This window comes from Varanus komodoensis, unplaced genomic scaffold, assembly GCF_004798865.1.
Source record: "Varanus komodoensis strain SLA01 unplaced genomic scaffold, ASM479886v1 scaffold9, whole genome shotgun sequence".
NCBI classification, from domain to species: Eukaryota; Metazoa; Chordata; class Lepidosauria; order Squamata; family Varanidae; genus Varanus; species Varanus komodoensis.
Genome location: NW_025336598.1, coordinates 23,043,972 through 23,063,988, shown reverse-complemented (window position 1 = coordinate 23,063,988; position 20,017 = coordinate 23,043,972). Strand labels below are relative to the sequence as shown.

Below are 20,017 nucleotides of genomic sequence, written 5' to 3'. Positions count from 1 at the left end.
AAAGCTATCTGGTAAACTGGGAGGAGATGAACTGGAATGCTGTGGATGTCCAGATCATTTGACTTTTTTCCCATTCACATTTACTGAGTGGTATCCAGAAGGCTTTTCCCTTTTCTCTAGTCTTAAAAAGAAAAAAAAAAATTAGTCAAGTGTACCTGTCTGCATCTTTGTTTTCCAAAGGCAGCCTTTCTGCACAGTAAAGGTGGTAGCAGTCATAAATGCAGCTGGCTCAGCAGACACTTCACGGAGTAGTGCACCTGCCACTGTGAACACTACTTAGTTTTTTTGGTATAGGTGATTCTTCCCTCACCCCTTCTCTAATATGTATTTTTCCATCCATGATTCCTGGGTCGAAGAGCATAGCTGCTTGTAAAATTTTGAATGATTCTCCTTCCCCACCCCAGTTGCTAGCACTGCTTGCCTTGTGTCAACAGAAAAAAGGAAATTTGGTTTGAATAGTTGTCCAGCCATATGGCATTCTGGGTTGCACCAGAGATGTTAGCAAGGAAAAATAGATACCATCACAAATTGATGGGGAAAATGTTCTCTGAGAGCACATGCAGCTATTCATAGCGATGCATTTTTTGTTTCCCAAACAGGAACTTTACATAGAGTGTGAGAAAGACCCCATTTTTAATCTCAGTTTGGGGGATCCAGAATTCTTTCCTTTAGATATAACTTGCATTATGAAAATATTACTTGAGCTAATTTTCAGAGTTGATGGCACCATTTAAGTGTTTGTTTTTTCCTTAAAAACAACAACTAGAAAAGAGATACTTAGTTTCTTTCATTTTCCCCATGATGCCAAGACTTTTTCTTCATGTTGTTTGCACTGTTCTTTACCATTTGGAACAACATGCCTTCTGTGATACTGTAACAGATCTATTCCCATATGTTGTATGGATTGAGATATAAAGATAAATTAGGCACCTTAAAATTTTGGTGAGAGCCCTTAGTTTGGGAGGAATATTATTGTGTTTGAAATGACAACACATGATGCGAATTCAAAATTCCAATATGTTAGCAGATATGACAATCTGGAAGTTATATATTGCATAAAATTAAATTATTGTCTGGAAATAACTTTTGCTTTGGCAAAACCTACTAGTGAATCAGAACTTAACTACATGTGATCCAGATTACATGGGTTTGCATCTTCCCTTCTGTCAACATTCATAAAACTGAGCTTTTCTACCTTTTCCTACCCTTTAGTGTCCTCAATATCTACTCTTGGGAATTGAGAGGTGCTTAGGTGTGGGCTGTGTTGTGGGAGGCTGCAGATAGGGGGAGGAAGTCTTCCTTTTTCGTATATGAATTGGAAGGAGCATAGGCTCTAGCCTTTCTCCTCAGGACCCAGTGCAGAGATGGCAAGGATAACATCTTTGATACTTCTTGTTATCTATTTGAAGAATCATGCATTGTGATTCCAACAGTGGTCAGTGGGGCCTATTAGATGACAATCGTATTGTTGGGTTGACAACTCTGGTTTGTTTATGGTTTATTAATAACTCATAGTGAAACTGTGCTGCAAGGCTTACATATAATGACAACCCTAATTCAACAACAAACTATTATGTCATGACAACTCATACTCAGCCTGTACTTTGGGTTACTGTTATGTGCAAATCAGATTGACTTCTGGAAGAGTGGAAAATGTGTGAGTGCTACTTAAGGTTCACTTAAGTCTTACTAGGAATGAACCCACTAAAATCTGTGGGACTTAAGTTAGTTGCAGTTAACTTGATTTCAGTGGATTTTGAGTAACTGTGTACTGACCTCAGCAGACTAGGTTAAGAAGGACACCATGGTGATGCTGTCCCCCTTCTCCTATAGCATCTGATAATCAGAAGTATATTGCATCTCAACAGTGTGTTAATATATATCATGACTGTGAAAAGACCTACCTATGATTCAGCGTGTCTCATTCTTTTAAACATCATATATATTACAGGTTTGGCCAGAAGGTATATTTCCAGATATTTTTCAATAGGAAGATTTTTAACTATTAGTCATGATAATAGGAGTTTGTGGGAGCATCTTGGGACCTATCTTCTACCAACCTGCCCTATAAGATAGTGGCTGCCATCATTTATGTGACAGTTTCAGTTGGATGTTATATGAAAAGTTTGCCTTTTCTGCTAAACCTGCTAGTTAAGGAGTGGGGCTTATGCTCTTATATAAAAATTAACCTACCCCTCCTCCATTCTGTTGTACTTCATGGGAAACAGATCAGGGCAGAGAGTTGTTGAGGATTTATTAAGCTGAAATAATTAACTGTATAGGTATGGGTTACCTTTTGTAGTTCTGACTTTCCAAAATCTTTTTTATGTCTCAGGGTTTTCTAATGAAATCTGTGATGATTTGTCTCTGGACTAGATATGTAATTTTAAGGCAATCCTAATACTTAATTTGTCATAGCTGTGTTTTAGGCTTCTTTGAAAGAAAATAAATGACTATGCTGAGGTTTCGTACTAAGAGCCAAATAGAATTATTATTACATTTTTAACCTTGTTTCACAGCTGTCATTTTTCTTTGAGGTCAAAGTAAGAATAAATGTTGATATTCTCTGGGGAAAACTAAATGCTTGCCTCTTTTATGATCTTTCTTTCTTACGTAGGCACTGTTTAGGAAATGGGAATTTGGAGAATATGATTGAGTGTTTAGGATGTATTGCATTGAGTAAATTTAGAAAGCTAATAGCACAGTTATATTGTCACTCCTGTTCCATTAGCTAACATTATCTTCAATGGATGAAGTAATGGATTAAATACTCCGCAAGCATGCTGAGAAGCTTCTGCTTATTAACTGGTTGTATAGAGTTAGAGAAATAATGCATTGCTTCATAGATAACCACAGGAAAGCAGTTTTAGAACTAGTGCAGAGTTAGGCAGAAATACTTTGTCTGCATTTTGCAAATGGGCAAGGTCCTTTTTTCTCACTATCCATTTTAATTTAGTAGCAATAAGAGCTACTGCAATAAATTTCAGGTCAAAGATACAAACTACCACCCTTCTGTATTTACTAACAAGGTGATTAACTAAATTATATGACTAGAACTGGTGGTTTTTTTAGCTTGTGTGGGATTGGTGTTCTGTCATCATCAGGAAATCTGAGTATCCTGAAGGGCATTCTATTATGGCAAGCATGTATGCTTTATTTTCCTTACTGGAGAGTTCATCTGCATTCAGCAGCATTTCTACTATAGTTGTGCGTCACTCGGAGACTGCATGGTAATGAAGCACCGATGCTGTGGGCCAAAACTCTGTAGCCTGTGAGCGAAAAAGGAATGACCGTTAGGCAAGCCATTCCAACACTATAGTAGCTGCTGCAGCAGCAGCAGCAGCAGCTCCCTGAGACATGATGTTGAGCCTACAGGATTCTGTGCTTTTTGAAATTAACATTAAATCCCTGCTAAAGTCATGGAGCAGCAGCTGTAAGTATGTTATCTTGTCTGAGACAGCTACATCATGGGTGTTCCTCTTTGCATGCTAATTTTTGAATGATAAGCTGCTGAAAGGCAGACTACTTAGTTTAAGACAAATGGGAGATAAAGATAAGAATAGGCAACTGTAATATCTGTTTCTTAGTTCCATTAAAAACACACAGATTGCTTTGATTTCTTTGTGTGAATTTTCCCCCTTTTTAAATCTGGCACAGTTCCTTGCAAAGTGGTGACAGTTTAGATCACAGACTCTGCAGAGGATCTTACCAGTACTATTCCATAATACTCTTTGGCACAAATTTTTTTTGAAGTAAAATCAATTGTCTGCAGACTATATAAGTTACATAGTTAATGTAACTCTTGTAAATTAACATACTTTTATTTAAACTACCAAGTCCATATAATTTATCAGTACTATACACATTTTATTTAAATAGATGCATCCCAGTTTCTTGCTGTATATTTAGTTTGTCTAAATCAGATGATCAAAATGAAGCTGCTTCTGAGAAGCAACTCCCTTACTTAAGTCTGTGATACTCTTATTGTGGGGTTATTCTCTCTCCCCACTGCCCCATGGAATCGTGGTGGGAGTAGTGAAGTTCCTGAAAAGGCTGTGATTCTGAGAGAGGTGGAGCCTACCACCTTCTAGCTATGATCTAGGTGGGCTGAATTCCCCCTCCCCCCACGGTGAGAATGCAGTCTATTGTGCAAATAATCTGAGTACAACTTGGGAGGAAGGAAGCTCAGCAGATTTACTGCTTGCTCTTATGTGATGTTTATCTTGAGGATGCTTTTAGGGATGAGTTGCAGATATCCTTTCCTAAGGACAGTCCTGGGGTTAGTGCTGCACATACAGATTCTCATGAAAGCAGCCACATGACTGCATTCAAGTATCACCCTTATGGAAGAGAGGGTTGACTCACTTGTGAGTGCATTTGTGTGTGCATGTGTGTGTGAGAGAGAGAGCATGCATGAGAGAGCAAGTACAAAGTAAAGTAACTTTAGAAGTAGGCACAGAGCTCAAAAGTTTAAGAAACTCTTAGTTAATAGTGCATGCTGGTTTCACACTTTCATGTTACTATTTGTATTGAAATATATATGTAATTTTCAAATAAGCATTAATAATGCTTAGGAGGATGAGGCATATCACAGCAGGGGGTTGAACTTTTTTTTGGGCTCACTTTTTTCATTTAACTATGCTAAGGCTTTCATTAGTTTCAAAATTTGGGTTTTTAATTTTTGTCCTCTGTTCTAATATTAATTAGTAAATACCCCAGCATTAAATTAGCTGGTCATTGTATAGAATGATTTCTAGTTTGACTATATTAAAACACATTTTTGTAATGGACAGTGAACCATATATTCTATTTAGATTTAAATAAATACAACAGGTCATGTTCTAGAGTATTCTGGACTGTGCACTTACATCATCAGCCTGTAGTAGAATTTTCAGGCCATAGATCTTGTACAATGTGCAAAGTCTAAAAGTGATGCAGGGTTACAGTAGCTAAATATGGATAGCATTTAAAATGTTTGCCTTTAGTTTGTTTATAAATGAAAAGACTAAAATGTATTGCATTTAGACAGACTTGAAAAGAAATTCTGAATTGTTTGCCCTACATTTCTTAATTTGTATTAAATGTAAATTCTTGTGCCTTAAATAAATTTTAAAACTTTGTAACTCTGATATGTTGTGGATTACAGACAGAAACCCGCATGGAGACTATTTATGGTAGTTGCTGCTTAGAGCTCATAGTGGTTAAGAGCGTGGGACTGGGACTCAGACAATCTGGGTTCTAGTCCCCGCTTGGCCATGGAGCCAACTGGGTGACTTTGGGCCAGTCACAGACTCTCAGCCCAACCTACCTCACAGGTTGTTGTTGTGGGGATAAGATGGAGGAGGAGAATGATGTAAGCTGCCTTAAGCCCTTTGTAGGAAAAAGGCAGGATATAAATTGAAAAATATGTAAAATAAAAATAAATATGTACCCACAATAAGTAATTGCACAAGGCAAGTTCTTTACTGAGTCTTTTGTCACCTATAAATTTACTTAATTAGGAAAGAGGGAGAACCTGCTGACACCAGTGGCAGAGGGCTCTTGCCTTCATATATGGCTTATTGCCCTCCTTATGTGGTGGATTAGGTAGCACTTTCAACTGATCTAAAAGGGCATTCAGATGGCTCAAAAGAGTTGCTATGGCCAACACACTGAAAGTTCTGCACTATATGCCATTGGAACTGCAGGCAATAGCATATAATTATAATAGTATATACTTATTTATCTAGAAAGGCAGAGTATACAGTAGTGGTTCTCAGTGACTGCAGTTGCATGATGGTTAAGCATGTTGTCTGAAACTGCTATTCTCACCATATGGTGGGGTGTTTGTGGCTATGAAAACTACCACAGCAACCCATGGCTTTGTTGCAGGGCTTTGTAACCATCCCTGAGCTTGCTGTGGATCTGTATGTCCTACAGAGCTTCAGTAGTAGAATAAAGTCTTGCTCTTGTGAGCACTTTGATGACACCTGCCCAAAGTATCAGTTGGCCTCTCTACTATGTGGTGCCTCTGCAAACTCTGCTTGGGACTTGTTGACATTGCACGCAGTGAATGCTGGGTCATTTTCTCTCTGTCATTTACAAATGACAGGAGGGCATTCTGTTGGGCTTCCCTCAGGGGTGACCCAATAGAATGGAGTTTGTTTTGCCTGCCCTACCCAGCATTGCAGAGGCCATGCAGAACATAGCTCATAGCTACTGCTGCTGGGACCATACCTTCTCTACCGGGATCAGCAGTATGGGCCCTCTGACAGCTACCTTGAAGTGCCACTTGAGAACTTTTGAACAACTGTCACCCTTGCTTCCTGCTTTGCTCCTTTTGGTGTTCAGTGATACAGGTGGATTGGAAGGGGGAAGTGCCCCAGGCTTGAGATGGTTCATCTTAAGTTGGTACAAATTGTTCTGATACGTGAGCTCCTCTCTGCCCTTTCTCTCAGTGTGCCATGAGGCATAATGCTAACACTTGCAGTCAAAAATGATGGAAGGTAATATGCATTTTTTCCCATTGGTAATAGGTACCAAGAATGACTGGGCCACTCTTCGGTTCTTGTACATTCCTTAATAACCCTCCTTCCATGGACATTGGTACAGTGTTGGTCCATACGTTGCATTACATCGGTCTATTTTGTTCTTCTCCATTAGTAAACATAGGAACCATTTGTTTTCTTTAAATTCAGGAAGAAGTATAGTTTCTTTGTTGACTGGGGGGCGGGCTTCTTACACTAAATACTTAGGGTGATTACATCTTAAACCTAAAGCTCTAACTTGATTAGACTATACATTTTAAATATGACATGTGGCCTCTGTTTGTCCACTGCAGTATAATTGTAGTTTTTTAGATTTAGAAATTATACAACCATAATGCTGCTAGTGAGGACATTATTTCCTGAAATTTCCGTTGGTTGCTTGATAATGTAGTATTTGGCTAGTATAGAATGTTCATACAGATATTCCATTTAAATATTGTGTGATGTTGCATTTTCCACTTGTATGGTCTGTACAACATGAAGATGGGTTTATAATTTATGAGCTACCTTTCAGAGACTTATAGTGAGATTTCTTGTTAAAATTGGAAGTACTTGTGTGATGTACTCAAATTAAAACATTTTGTTGGTGTCTGTTCTATGATTATATATGCTTAAATGTCTGAATGTATATGCTTAGCAACACTGATTCATCTGATTTTTTTAAGGCTTGCTTAGTTGGCAGAATGATGTTGCAGTGCTGGCTAGGGTTTGATTGTAGTTGCACTTTTTTCTTTCACTAACAACAATGAAGTGACATTCATACGGCCTAGATTCAGGATGCTGTGCCTGTGCCAACAGTTTGAGGCATTCTTTTTACACTGAGTCAGGAACATTCTGTTAAACCAGCTGTGTAGTGAGGATGTTCAGCAGAGAAGCTATGCTTTATTTCATTCATAATTTTAAAATATAATAAAATCTTACTATTTTTCCACTAGTATATTAACAAAATATGGGACTTTGTTAGACCTAAACTGTGTACAATTTTATGTTGTTAAGATGCACCCTCCCACCACCAAGACAAATTTTTAAAAAATCTAAATCACTTGATTATTGTTATTCCTATTCTAAGAACAATTTGGGGTAGTTGAGGCTGGAAGAGTCTAACTTGTTTAAAGGCAAGTAATATGCATCTGGGGTTTTCTGCAGATTTAACTTTCTGTCCGTTTACAGAGTCCTGATGGCAGAAAATATTGGATAAATGGTAGAGAAAATATGAGGAAGATCTCTTAACCTTTCACAGTCCAGTTTTTTTACGAAGTCATAGTAAGAAATATAGGCTTGATCACCTTGGTTGTTCACAGAGCAGCATATTAACTCCTTTACCCCATTCCTTACACAAAATGTTGGTACCCCTTACAGCCTCAGTTATGACTGGTGAATCTCTATGGGTTTTATGACTATAGGAAGTGAATATGATGTAGAGGTTAAAGTGCAGGACAGGGGCTCAGGTAAGCTGAGTTCTAGTCCCTGCTCAGCCATGACGCCAACTGGGTATCTTTGGGCCAGTCATAGACTCTCAACCTAACCTACTTCACAGGACTATTGGTGGGGTAAGATTGAGAGTGGGGGAAGAGAATTATGTAAGCTGCTTTGAGTTTGCTATTGAAAAAGTGAGATATAAATCAAATAAATAAATACTGAGTCAGACCATTGGTCCATCAATTAGCAACACTAACCGGATGTGACCTTTCACGGTTTCTGACAAGATTGTTTCCTAGTTCTAACGGAAATTTCTGGGAATGGAAACTGGGACCTTTTCATGTAGAACATGTTCTGTGATCTACTAGTGAGCTATGGCCCACCTTCTTTGATATGCACACATGGATAAAACTTCTAGTGTTCTCCATCTTTTCTTTGTAAACAAGTACTGCTGTTGCCACCATCACAGACACTCACTGATTTGTTCCCTGTGGTTGGGTTGGCAGGACTTCTGTACCAGTACTGTAAGGCTCTCCTCTGTTCCCAACTTTGTGATAAGAGACAAAGGAGCCCACACAAAGGTCAGAAGTGCCAACTTTTATGAATAGGCAATATGTGTGTGAAAACATCTAAGCTGTAGGTAAAGAAGTTAACTTGTTTAAAGATGCTTTATCTCTTAGAAGTCTTTCTTCTCTTGTAATGTTCAATTAACCTTTCCAAAGGAGTGGCTTGAATTGAAGGAACAACCTAAATTCAAAATTTGCATTCATATGCTTTAGTATTTATTCTGCATAACTGCAAAATGCTATGTTTATGTTGCATCTGATACTGTAAAGTCAGTCATTAATAATGATCTGTTTGCAACTGCCGCTCCACCTGTGCATGCAAATGAATTCTATCATCATTCTTCCTCACTTGTATTCTGTAGTATTGTGCTAACTGAAACATTTTCTTTTCCACTTAGAGCCACTGTTTACATGTTTATGTAAAATGTTTTTTAAAGTTTGCTGACATCAACCACAAATACTTTGAAAGTTTTCATATTCATAAGACAAAGTAGTCAGTAAAATTATTTGGGAGTCAATTATGCAGGAATTACTCCTCATGTTGGTATGGCATTTGGGGTAAAAACTTGGAGTAATTTTAATATGCTTTTGGAACTTCACTTTTCTCAGTCCTTCAGACCAAACAAGTAGTGAATAACAGGCCTTGGAACGGTAAATAGTTCTTTGGTATTCTCTGGATAAAAATGACCTATTATACTATGTAAGAAGTACATAATACAGAATAGCAGAAGGCTGTATATTTTATTTCTGAGGCAATTCAAGTGTGTGTGATCATTCAGTGTCTGAAGTTCCATTATCAAAAGTGCAATAACCTAAAGATAACTGTCAGAGAGGTTAACAGGGAGAAATAATACATATAATTCTGCTTCTTAGTTTTTGATACTTTATATCTTGTTTTGCTAATTTGGCCTGTGAATAGAAGAACAAGCTTCACATAATTAAAAAGTAAATTGCTTAAAGTGCATATTCTAAATAAAGACAGTACTCCACTAAAGTTCCTGCCAATTGTCAGTAGGCCAGTTCACACGATACAGAATCATGCAATTAGAAGGGCCCAAGAAGGCAATTGCGCCCAACTGCCTGCTCAGTTAAGGACTCAAGTCATCCATCCAGATTTGCACCAGGTTTGACCCAGCTTAACTTCCATTAATATGAAGTATCAGGTACTTCAGACTGTGGAGTGTGAAAGGTTTGTGCAGTCTTCATTTTGCCTTTCCAGCCCTTGCTCTGGAGTTGTGCCATGTGAATCCAGGAGGTGTAGGTACAAAGGGTGAAATAACCCTTTCATAACCCTTGAATATACCAATGTGAGTGTTGTTTAACTTTTTTATAACCTATGCTCACCTGGTTGGCATAACATGATAGCAACTGAGTGAGGGACTGGAAAGGCAAGTGGTGCCTGTGTTGTGTGAATTCAGTCAATGTCTGATCAGTCTGCCTAATCCTAAGAGGACTTTAAGCTTTCTGTGTTTTGAATCACAACCTAGCGGTTGATTCGCATTCCACGATCTAAAATATCCATGTACATTAGATATAGTTTGCGCATGCCTGTGTGCATTTGTATAATATTTATATGCTGCCTGTTTTCCTGCAAAGCAACCTAAGGGGGCTCAATTCTCTCAATTTTATCCTCACCACAATCATGTGAGATACATTAGGTTGATCGCCAGTGAGTTTCATGGCTGAGTGGGGACTAGGACCCAGAATATGCTTGTCTCAGTCAAGCACTCTAATCGCTACATCACACTGAATGATGCATTTGTATGGAAGTATGCATTTGCAGTATTGCCTTTGTTGCTTTTTAGAGTGCTAGTACTTGATTACTAGAAACATAGAAACAGAGTGAGTCAGAAGAGGTCTCCTGAGCCATTTAGTCTGACCCCCGGTCAGCCAGCTCCGCTCATGACATGCTAATTTGATCATATGTCCTGTGGTGGTTCCAGGATGTTTCTATTGCTTGATACCATTTGTGGGCAGCTGCTGTTAGCAACAAATCTCCTTTTGCTGGTATTGGCCAATTTTTTTCACTTAGTTCAGCTCTGGAATGTCTGTTGATTCCATTGAAGCACAGCAGCAGTTAGTGGAGCAGATTATGAGATGATTTTAGAATCTGAAAGGCAGATGTTGCATGTTGAAGCTGAAGAAAATTTAACTCCAACAGCTAAGCTATTGGCAGTTATGTTGAGTAGAGCCTAGATTATAAGACTTAGATTCTCTTAGTTTTTTTTCCCTTTAATTGTGACATGATTTTCTGGATGGCAGCTAGTGCTGTCAGTTACAAAACTGCACTCTTCTACTGCTTCCCCTTTCACCCTGTGTTTCCCTATTTGAGAACTGGGAAAAATAATAATTTTTGCAAGCATGTTGTTTGTTCCTTTGAATTGCTCTTGCATCTTTGGTTGGACCCAGAATCACTTCTGGGCAATTTGGAGTACCCTACTTCACATAGATGATGAATCTCAAATCTGTCTGAATCAGCCTGATGCATGTTTGTAATAAAACAGAAGTCAGTCAAATGAAATTGATTAAATGAAGAAAACAGGTTTTGCAACTTCAGCACACTCTTCTTATGCCCTGCAATGTATGCAATTTCTCTGTACCTCTGAGTTTCTTAATTTACAGCTCTGCAGGAATCATAATTTCTCCTGTTCAAGTTGTTGTTCTGGAAAGTCTTAGGTTAGGTATTGTTCTCTGTAAAATGATAGCATCCACTACTATACATTTCTGTAACCCAAACCACTGTGAAAAAAATACATAATAGCTCTCTTAGTGAATATTTTTCATGAGGTTTGCATGTTTATATGGACTCTACTGTCTTCAGTTGCCTTGGCTGACCTTTCAAATTGATTCATGGCAGTGTCAGCTTCTGGATGTAGAAGCAACTTCTTGTATTGGTTTTTATCTTAAATGAACTGAAAATGTTTTCTTTGGTCCATTGTGAGCTTTTCTTAATTTTTTTCAGTCTTTGAGGTCCTTAATAACATTTTGCCTTTTTAGAACCAATAGTTTACATCAAAGTTAGACAACTTAGTGCCTTCCAAAAGGTTTGGACTACAACTTGTAATGGTCAGCTAGTATGGCAAATGGTAGGATGATGGAAGTTGCAGTCAAAGCATCTGAAGGGAACTTAGGTTATCTACCCCACCCCCTGAAATAATTTGATATGCTACTTCTGTCTTTATCCCACTGAGTGGTTTCAGGCAATAGATGTTTCTTGTCAAGATCCCAAATCAGTGTTCTTCACTACAAGGCCTAAGGGCCACTGTTGTCTCCCAGTCACCTCAAGTGAGGTTCTCTCTCTCCTTCACTCATGTAATTCTCTGATTGCAGTAGCTGTTCACTCAGCAGAGACTCTCTAGCTTTGACTTTGGCCTGTTGTTGTGATACACTCTACTAGAGAAGCTTTGTGTGGGGGAGGGACCAAGAGACTTGCACTTGTTAGCAATAAGATAGTTGGCAGTAAAGTGGGGGAAGAACCGAGAGCAAACAACCAGTTAGCTGTGGTGATGGAGGAGCTCAAGATGCAAAGAACAATGGATTAGTTATCTGTAGTGGTCCACTGCACAGGCACTGAATGAGGAGGAGAAATTCAATTTGTAAATGAGAAAGTGAGAGAGCAGTTTGAACTTGTGCTCAAAAGTTCTGTGGCATCTGGTAGGCCAAGCACACTCTCAATAGTTAGAAAAAGAGCCATCCCAATCCAAGGACCAAGTGAGCCTGTTAGAATTTTCCTACCTGGTGACTTGGTGATTCATTGAGGCTTTGCTTGGATGACATGGAGAAGGATGGGAGGGGGAGACCTGGTGCACAGCAGCATCACTTAATGGTGATGGGGGTTGGAGAGGAGATGTTTACCCAGAGTTCAAAAAAAGCTCCCAAGTGTCATTGGAATGGTTTCTGAAGCCAGGGTGACCCTTGCTTGCAAATAATAAAGATCACTACCTAAATAATTAAAAAATGAAAGCTACAAAAGCTACAAATCTATGGTGTTTTGCATAATTTCCAAATTTCTCCTAGCAGGTATTGGCTCAAATAATTGTGTCATTGTGAAACATGGTTAAAGTTCACTGCTTCTTCTACCAGAATCCAGAATCTTATATTGAATAAGATTTTCCTAAAAGAATTATGTAAAATTGAAGTGCACAACTGTTGGAAATGCGCCCACACATATATACTTTTCTCTGGAGATAATTAGGAAGATTTGATGAATGGTCTTCATAAATTATTAGTTTTAAGCATGAAGGATTATGCAGAAAGTTTTATTAGTGATATTAGAGAGTGATTAAGGGAGTGGCTAAAATAAAGCAGGCCAGTGTTTTTCATGAAAAAGTAAAATGCAAGTACAAAATGAAGTGCCATATTGGGAAAAGATAAATTAAGAGCACAATCCAAGGAGATTAGTTCTTGATAGGGCGAGAACTCAGATCTGTAACATCCAGTAACAAATGCTGTCCTGAGGTTTGTGGTTGGGACAAACCTTAGCAGAATCTATTCCTCTAATATTCACAGCTGCTGCACTTGGTACAGGAGAGGGAAACTGCTAGTGATTGCATGGGGCTCCATTCCTTGTGATCCCTGAGTGACTACTAGCAGCACCTCTCTTTCATATTAGATGCAGCCGCACAAAGGCTGCTGCAAGTGGTGCAGTAGAGGGACACTGCTTGTATAATACCAGGGGCTTGATTCCTGGTGAGCACCCCATGAATGTTCTGCACACTTGTCAAGAACCTTGGATTTGGGGCTGCTGCAAAGTGGACTGTAACCCAGGAAACCAAGCCCAGGGAATCTGCTGGATTCCCACCCCAAAACAGACTCCTCACATATTCCCCTTAAGGCTGTAGGATTCCTCTGACCATCTATGTAACTAATTGTTGTTGTTAGTTGCGAAGTCATGTCCGGCCCATTGCAACCCCATGGACAACATTCCTCCAGGCCTTCCTGTCCTCCACCATCCCCCGGAGTCCACTTAAGCTCATACCAACTGCTTCAGTGACTCCATCTAGCCACCTCATTCTCTGACGTCCCCTTCTTTTGCTATCTGTTGTTCCCAGCATTAGATTCTTCTCCAGGGAGTCCTTCCTTCTCATTAGGTGGCCAAAGTATTTGAGTTTCATCTTCAGGATCTGGCCTTCTGAAGAGCAGTCAGGGTTGATCTCCTCTAGGACTGACTGGTTTGATCGCATTGCTGTCCAAGGGACTTGCAGGGGTCTCCTCCAGCACCACAATTCAAAGGCCTCAATCCTTCGGTGCTCAGCCTTCCTTATAGTCCAGCTTTCACAGTCGTACATTGCAACTGGGAAAACCATAGACTTGACTATACACACTTTTGTTGGCAGGGTGATGTCTCTGCTTTTTAGTATGCTCTCTAGATTTGGCATAGCTTCCCTCCCCAGGAGCAAGCGTCTTTTAATGTCTTGCCTGCAGTCCCCATTTGCAGTGATCTTGGAGCCCAGGAAAATAAAATCTGTCACTACCTCCATTTCTTCCCCATCTATTTGCCAGGAAGTGAAAGGACTGGATGCCATGATGTTAGTTTTCTTAATGTTGAGTTTCAAGCCAACTTTTGCGCTCTCTTCCTTCATCCGCATCAAGAGACTCTTTAGTTCCTCTTCACTTTCTGCCATGAGAGTGGTATCATTTGCATATCTGAGGTTGTTGATATTTCTCCCAGCAATCTTAATTCCAACTGGTGATTCATCAAGACCTGCCTTTCTCATGATGTGCCCTGCATATATGTTAAATAGGCAGGGTGACAGTATACAGCCTTGCCGAACTCCTTTCTCAATTTTGAACCAATCAGTGGTTCCATGTCCAGTTCTCACTGTTGCTTCTTGACCCGCATATAGGTTTCTCAAGAGACAAATAAGATGGTCAGGTACTCCAATCTCCTTAAGAACTTGCCACAATTTGTTGTGATCCACACAATCAAAGGCTTTAGCATGGTCAATGAAGCAGAAGTAGTTGTTTTTCTGGAACTCCCTAGCTTTTTCCATGATCCAGCGTATGTTGGCAATTTGATCTCTAGTTCCTCTCCCTCTTCAAAATCCTGCCTGTACTTCTGGTAGTTCTCGGTTCACATACTGCTGGAGCCAAGCTTGTAGGATTTTGAGCATAACTTTGCTAGCATGTGAAATGAGTGCAATGGTGCGGTAGTTTGAACATTCTTTGACATTGCCCTTCTTTGGGATGGGAATGTAAACTGACCTTTTCCAATCCTGTGGCCACTGTTGAGTTTTCCAAGTTTGCTGGCATATTGAGTGTAGCACTTTTACTGCATCGTCTTTTGAGATTTTGAATAGTTCAGTTGGAATACTGTCACCTCCACTAGCTTTGTTGTTGCTCAGACTTCCTAAGGCCCATTTGACTTCACATTCCAGAATGTCTGGCTTGAGGTCAGTGACCACACCATCGTGGTTATCAGGGATGTTAAGCTCTTTCTTGTGTAGTTCCTCTGTGTAATCTTGCCATCTCTTCTTAATCTCTTCTGCCTCTGTTAGGTCCCTGCCATTTTGGTCCTTTATCGTGTCCATGATATGATTTAAGTCATACCCGAGTGGTCTAGTGCTTTTCCCTACTTTCTTCAATTTAAGCCTAAATTTTGTAACCAGAAGCTCATGATTTGAGCCACAGTCAGCTCCTGGTCTAGTTTTTACTGACTGTATAGATCTTCTCCATCTCTGGCTGCAGAGCACATAGTCAGTCTGATTTCTGTGTTGACTGTCTGGTGATGTCCATTTGTAGAGTCGTCTCTTGGGTTGTTGGAAAAGAGTGTTTGCTATGTCCATCGTATTCTCTTGACAAAATTCTACCAGCCTGTGCCCTGCTTCATTTTGTACTCCAAGGCCAAACTTGCTTATTATTTCGGTTATCTTTTGGCTTCCTACTTTAGCATTCCAATCCCCCATGATGATAAGGACATCATTTTTTGGTGTTAATTCTAGAAGGTGTTGTAGGCCTTCTTAGAACTGGTCAACTTCAGCTTCTTCAGCACCAGTGGTTGGGGCATAGACTTGGACTACTGTGATGTTGAATGGTTTGCCTTGGATTTGAACAGAGATCATTCTGTCATTTTGGAGTTTGTATTCCAGTACTGCTTTTCCTACTCCTTTTATTGACTATGAAGGCTACTCCATTTTTTCTGAGGGATTCTTGCCCACAGTAGTATACCTGATGGTCATCTGAATTAAATTCACCCATTCCTGTCCATTTTAGTTCACTGATTCCTAAAATGTCAATGTTCAGTCTTGTCACCTCTTGTTTGACCACATCCAGCTTGCCTTGATTCATGGATCTTACATTCCAGGTTTACAGCATCAGACTCCACTTTCACCACCAGATACATCTGCAACTGAGTGTCCTTTTCGGCTTTGACCCAGTCGCTTCATTCTTTCTGGCGCTACTAGTACTAGCCCTCTGCTCTTCCCCAGTAGCATATCGGACACCATACGACCTGAGGGGCTCATCTTCCGGCATCCTATCTTTTTGCCCTTTGGTACTGTCCATGGTGTTTTCATGGCAAAGAGACTGGAGTGGGTTGCCATTTCCTTCTCCAGTGGATTACGTTTTGTCAGAGCTCTCTGCTATGACCTGTCCATCTTGGGTGGCCCTGCACATCATAGCTCATAGCTTCATTGAGCTATGCAAGCCCCTTCGCCACGACAAGGCAGTGATCCATGAAGGAGACATAACAAATTGGAGATGTGCTTAAGCTAAATTTTAAATGATGTCTAGAATTTAGTTTTGATTGTGTCATCTCATAATGTTGGCAGCTTGTGTCCGTGTACTGACAATCTGCTGGTAAGGTTTACATGACTCACTGATGAGTTCTCCCCCATTAACTGAAGAATGCTTCTATGTTATTAATCTGTAAGTTCAAAAGGGTAGGGTTATTCCATGTGGGTTGTCAATATTTTGTGGAAAACCCCTGTACCAGTGGTAGTCCCAATGGTGGAGTGTTTGCATTGATATGTTGCACATGTTAGCGTTAAACCACTTAATGTCCATGGGACCAGGAGGAACCATATGGAAGCAATTTCCTTCAGACAACATGTTTTTATTATGATCTATAAAGTAATCTAATAGCATTATTTTCAGATTTACTTACAATAAGTTAAATTAGTCCTCTTTTATATCTGTCCAATACATGTGTTTGTTTTAATTTCATTTGTATCCCTTTTGTACATCATGGAACTGAGGACCTTACATAGGATTCCCAGGTGGTCTCTTCCCCAGGCACTGATTCAACCCAATCCTGCTTACCTGCAGCAAGGGACTGTATTATGTGCTCTCAGTGAAACATAATTAAAGTTGCAATATGAAACATTTTAGAGCAAAGGTTATACATAACCCATGTTAGTTTAACAAATAACAAGTAACTTACTAGTTCTTTTCCTCCTCAGTTTTTCTGTGATATAAAGATTTGCATTTGATCGATATTCCTAGACATAGCGGTGATAGCATTCAGTGCATGCATTTTTTGAAAATCACTGAAGATACAAAATCACTAGTAGTGTATACTTGAACTCTGGAAAGCAATACTGCATGTCATTCAGGAATATTGTTGAATTTCTGTTATTTGAGGTATTTTATTAGCTGTTGTGGTTGGCCTTCATTATATATGTTCTATTGTATTTCAATGTATTTTATTGTGTTGTAAGCTGCCCCGAGGTTTCGGCAAGGGGCGGCATAGAAATGTTATCATAATAATAATAATAATAATAATAATAATAATAATAATAATAATAATAATATAGTCATTACAACTGTCAGACTGCAAATTGAGATCTTCCAAAGCATATTAAAGACAACTTTTTAGAATGCAACATTCAGAAGAATTCTTCTTTGAATTCAATGGGATTCTTTCTTCATCCCCCTGAGATGTGGGTTTTGCACATTGTCCCTCCCTCGCCATCTCCCTTTTTTGCTTGGCAACCAAAGCAGTAGCCATTGCTTGCTCTTCCTTCCCCCTCTGTGCTCTGACTACCCAAGAGACAGGTTGAGTTCTGGCTTCCTCTTCACCTACTTGTTCCCCTGTACCACTCAACAGAGAGAAGCTTCTTTTACCCACCTTCCCATCCCTCCTCCAACTTCTGTTATTTCAGTTGAAAAAGTTACTCTGGGGTCTCCAATAGCTCAAGAAGGCATTTGAGTTCGTCTCCCTCTTTCTTCCCTCCCCTCCACACACTTTCCTTTAGCTAGAAAATTCTCTTTTGCTTATGCTTCCAACTTCCTGCAGCCCTTTTGCAACACTTGTGTTGCGGGATCTGGAATGGGTGAAAACAGTAGGGGCAAGAACTATGCATCATCTGTTTCGAGGTGTGGTAAAGATAACACTACATCAAGCAAAGATGGTTCAGCTGTGCCTGTTAAAATACCTTGAGCAAATGCCACACTAATTCTGGGATTCTCTAGTCCCAGCCTGAGCAACAGATATTGGGCATGGGTTGCCGATTGTGTGGGTCCGCCCCCAGAGCCGGATGGATCCGGATGGATTCCTGAAGGCCCTGGGGGAGTTTCCGGCTGACAAGACTGGTGCTCCTGTCGAGGCTCTGGTCGAACTGTGGAATGGGGAGATGACCAGGGCTGTGGACACGATCGCTCCTAAGCGTCCTCTCCCACCGGGCAGAGCCCGCTCTTCCCCTTGGTATACACCTGAATTGTGGGCGATGAAGCAGGTTGGGAGACGGCTAGAGCGTAGGTGGAGGAGATCACAGGATGAATCTGACCAAACACACTTGAGAGCCCACTATCGTGCCTATGCTGTGGCGGTGAGGGCGGCGAAGAAGAGGTTTTTTTCTGCTTCCATTGCCTCCTCACAATGCCGTCCAGCGGAGCTTTTTCGAGTGGTGCAAGGCCTGGTTCGTCCGTGTCCTAAGGAAGATCGGGTTCCACCCTCAAAGGCCCGCTGTGACGACTTTGCCAAGCATTTCAGGGAGAAAATCGCTCAGATTCGTCACGAGCTGGACACCACTAGTGAATCAGAGGTACACTGATGATACCCAGCTCTACCTCTCGTTTTCCACCAATCCAGGTGAGGCAGTGGCTGTGCTGAACCGGTGCCTGGCCGAGGTAATGGGCTGGATGAGGGCCAATAAACTGAAGCTCAATCCAGACAAGATGGAGGTCCTGTTGGTTGGCGGAGAGGGTGGATTTGACCTAGTCCTGAATGGGGTTGCACTCCCTCTTAGGGACAAGGTCCGCAGCTTGAGAGTGCTCCTCGACCCGGAGCTTTCATTGGAAGCTCAGGTGACAGCAGTGGCGAGGAGCGCTTTCCTTCAGCTTCGGCTGATTCATCAGCTGCGCCCCTACCTGGAATACGACTGCCTGGCGACAGTGACACATGTGCTGGTGACTTCCTGTCTGGACTTCTGTAATGCGCTCTACATGGGGCTACCCTTGAAGACGGTCCAGATACTTCAGTTGGTTCAAAATAGAGCTGCCAGGCTGCTGACGGGGACTGGGCGTTATGTTCACATGACACCAGTCCTCCGTCAGCTTCACTGGCTTCCCACTGAAGTCCGGGCCCAATTCAAGGTGTTGGTGATGGGCTTGGGTCCTGGTTACCTGAAGGAGTGCTTACATCCATATATGCCCGGCCCCTTGAGATCTGCGGGAGAGGCCCTTCTCCGGGAACCCTCCGTGAAAGAAATTAGGAGGGTAGGTACTTGGAGGAGGGCTTTCTCAGCGGTGGCGCCTAAGTTATGGAATGCGCTCCCCAGAGAGGTCCGCCTGGTGCCGTCGTTATTTGTTTTTCGGCACCAGGCGAAGACCTTTTTATTTAAGCGTCATTTTAATTGTTAACAATATTTGCTTATTTATCTGGCCAGGGCGACTTCTTTGATATTGTTATTTATTTTATATTGTTATTTTTGTATTTTATTGTATGTTGTGAGCCGCCCCAAGGCTTTGGCGAATGGGGCAGCATAGAAATGTTTTAATAAATAAAATAAAATAAATAAACACACTGACAAAGCTGTTAGGGAGGATGATAAATTCAGGCTCTGTTTACAAGGAAGAATAGGTAAGCAGTAGTGAGAAGACTTCACAAAAGGGGTGTGTGTGTGTGTGTTAATCTCAGTACAAATTCATTGCACAAACAAAATTCTTCTGTATTGAATATCCAAAACTGGATTGTACAAACTGAAGGATCAAAGTACTCCCTATATTAATTCATTTTTATTTTTATTTTTATTTTTTAAAGAGGTTCCCTCTCCAGGATCCTTTCAGAAACCTTGATGTAGATGTGGGGTGATAGTCCACAGAAAGGACAAAACCATACTTGGCAGAACTGCAGGCTCCTTCAGAGTCACTGTGTAGATCATACACATCTGGCTTACAAAGGAAAGTAAGTTTGCTGACAAGTGAAGTGGTTAAATTGAGGCTACAGCTGTGCAGTCTTTTGTTAGTTCCAGAAATGAGACTGATGCCCCTCACCAGCACATTTTTGGGTTATTCTTGCTGGGCACTTGTCAACAGGTGACCCTTTTCAGCATTCCATGATGAAGT

The 20,017-nt window shown here is 40.6% G+C and overlaps 1 protein-coding gene across 3 annotated transcripts in view; it reads left to right on the top strand.

Moving 5' to 3' along the window:
- FRYL (FRY like transcription coactivator) overlaps window positions 1-20,017 on the top strand; it is a 177,712-nt gene that overhangs the window by 34,554 nt on the left and 123,141 nt on the right. The window contains exon 1 of one of the 3 annotated variants that reach the window (XM_044417667.1): window positions 19,713-19,856. The exons of the other annotated variants lie outside the window; for them this stretch is intronic. The gene's annotated coding sequence lies outside the window, so the exon portion shown is untranslated. Of the gene's footprint in view, window positions 1-19,712; window positions 19,857-20,017 lie in introns of those variants that run through there. 3 annotated transcript variants of the gene reach the window in all.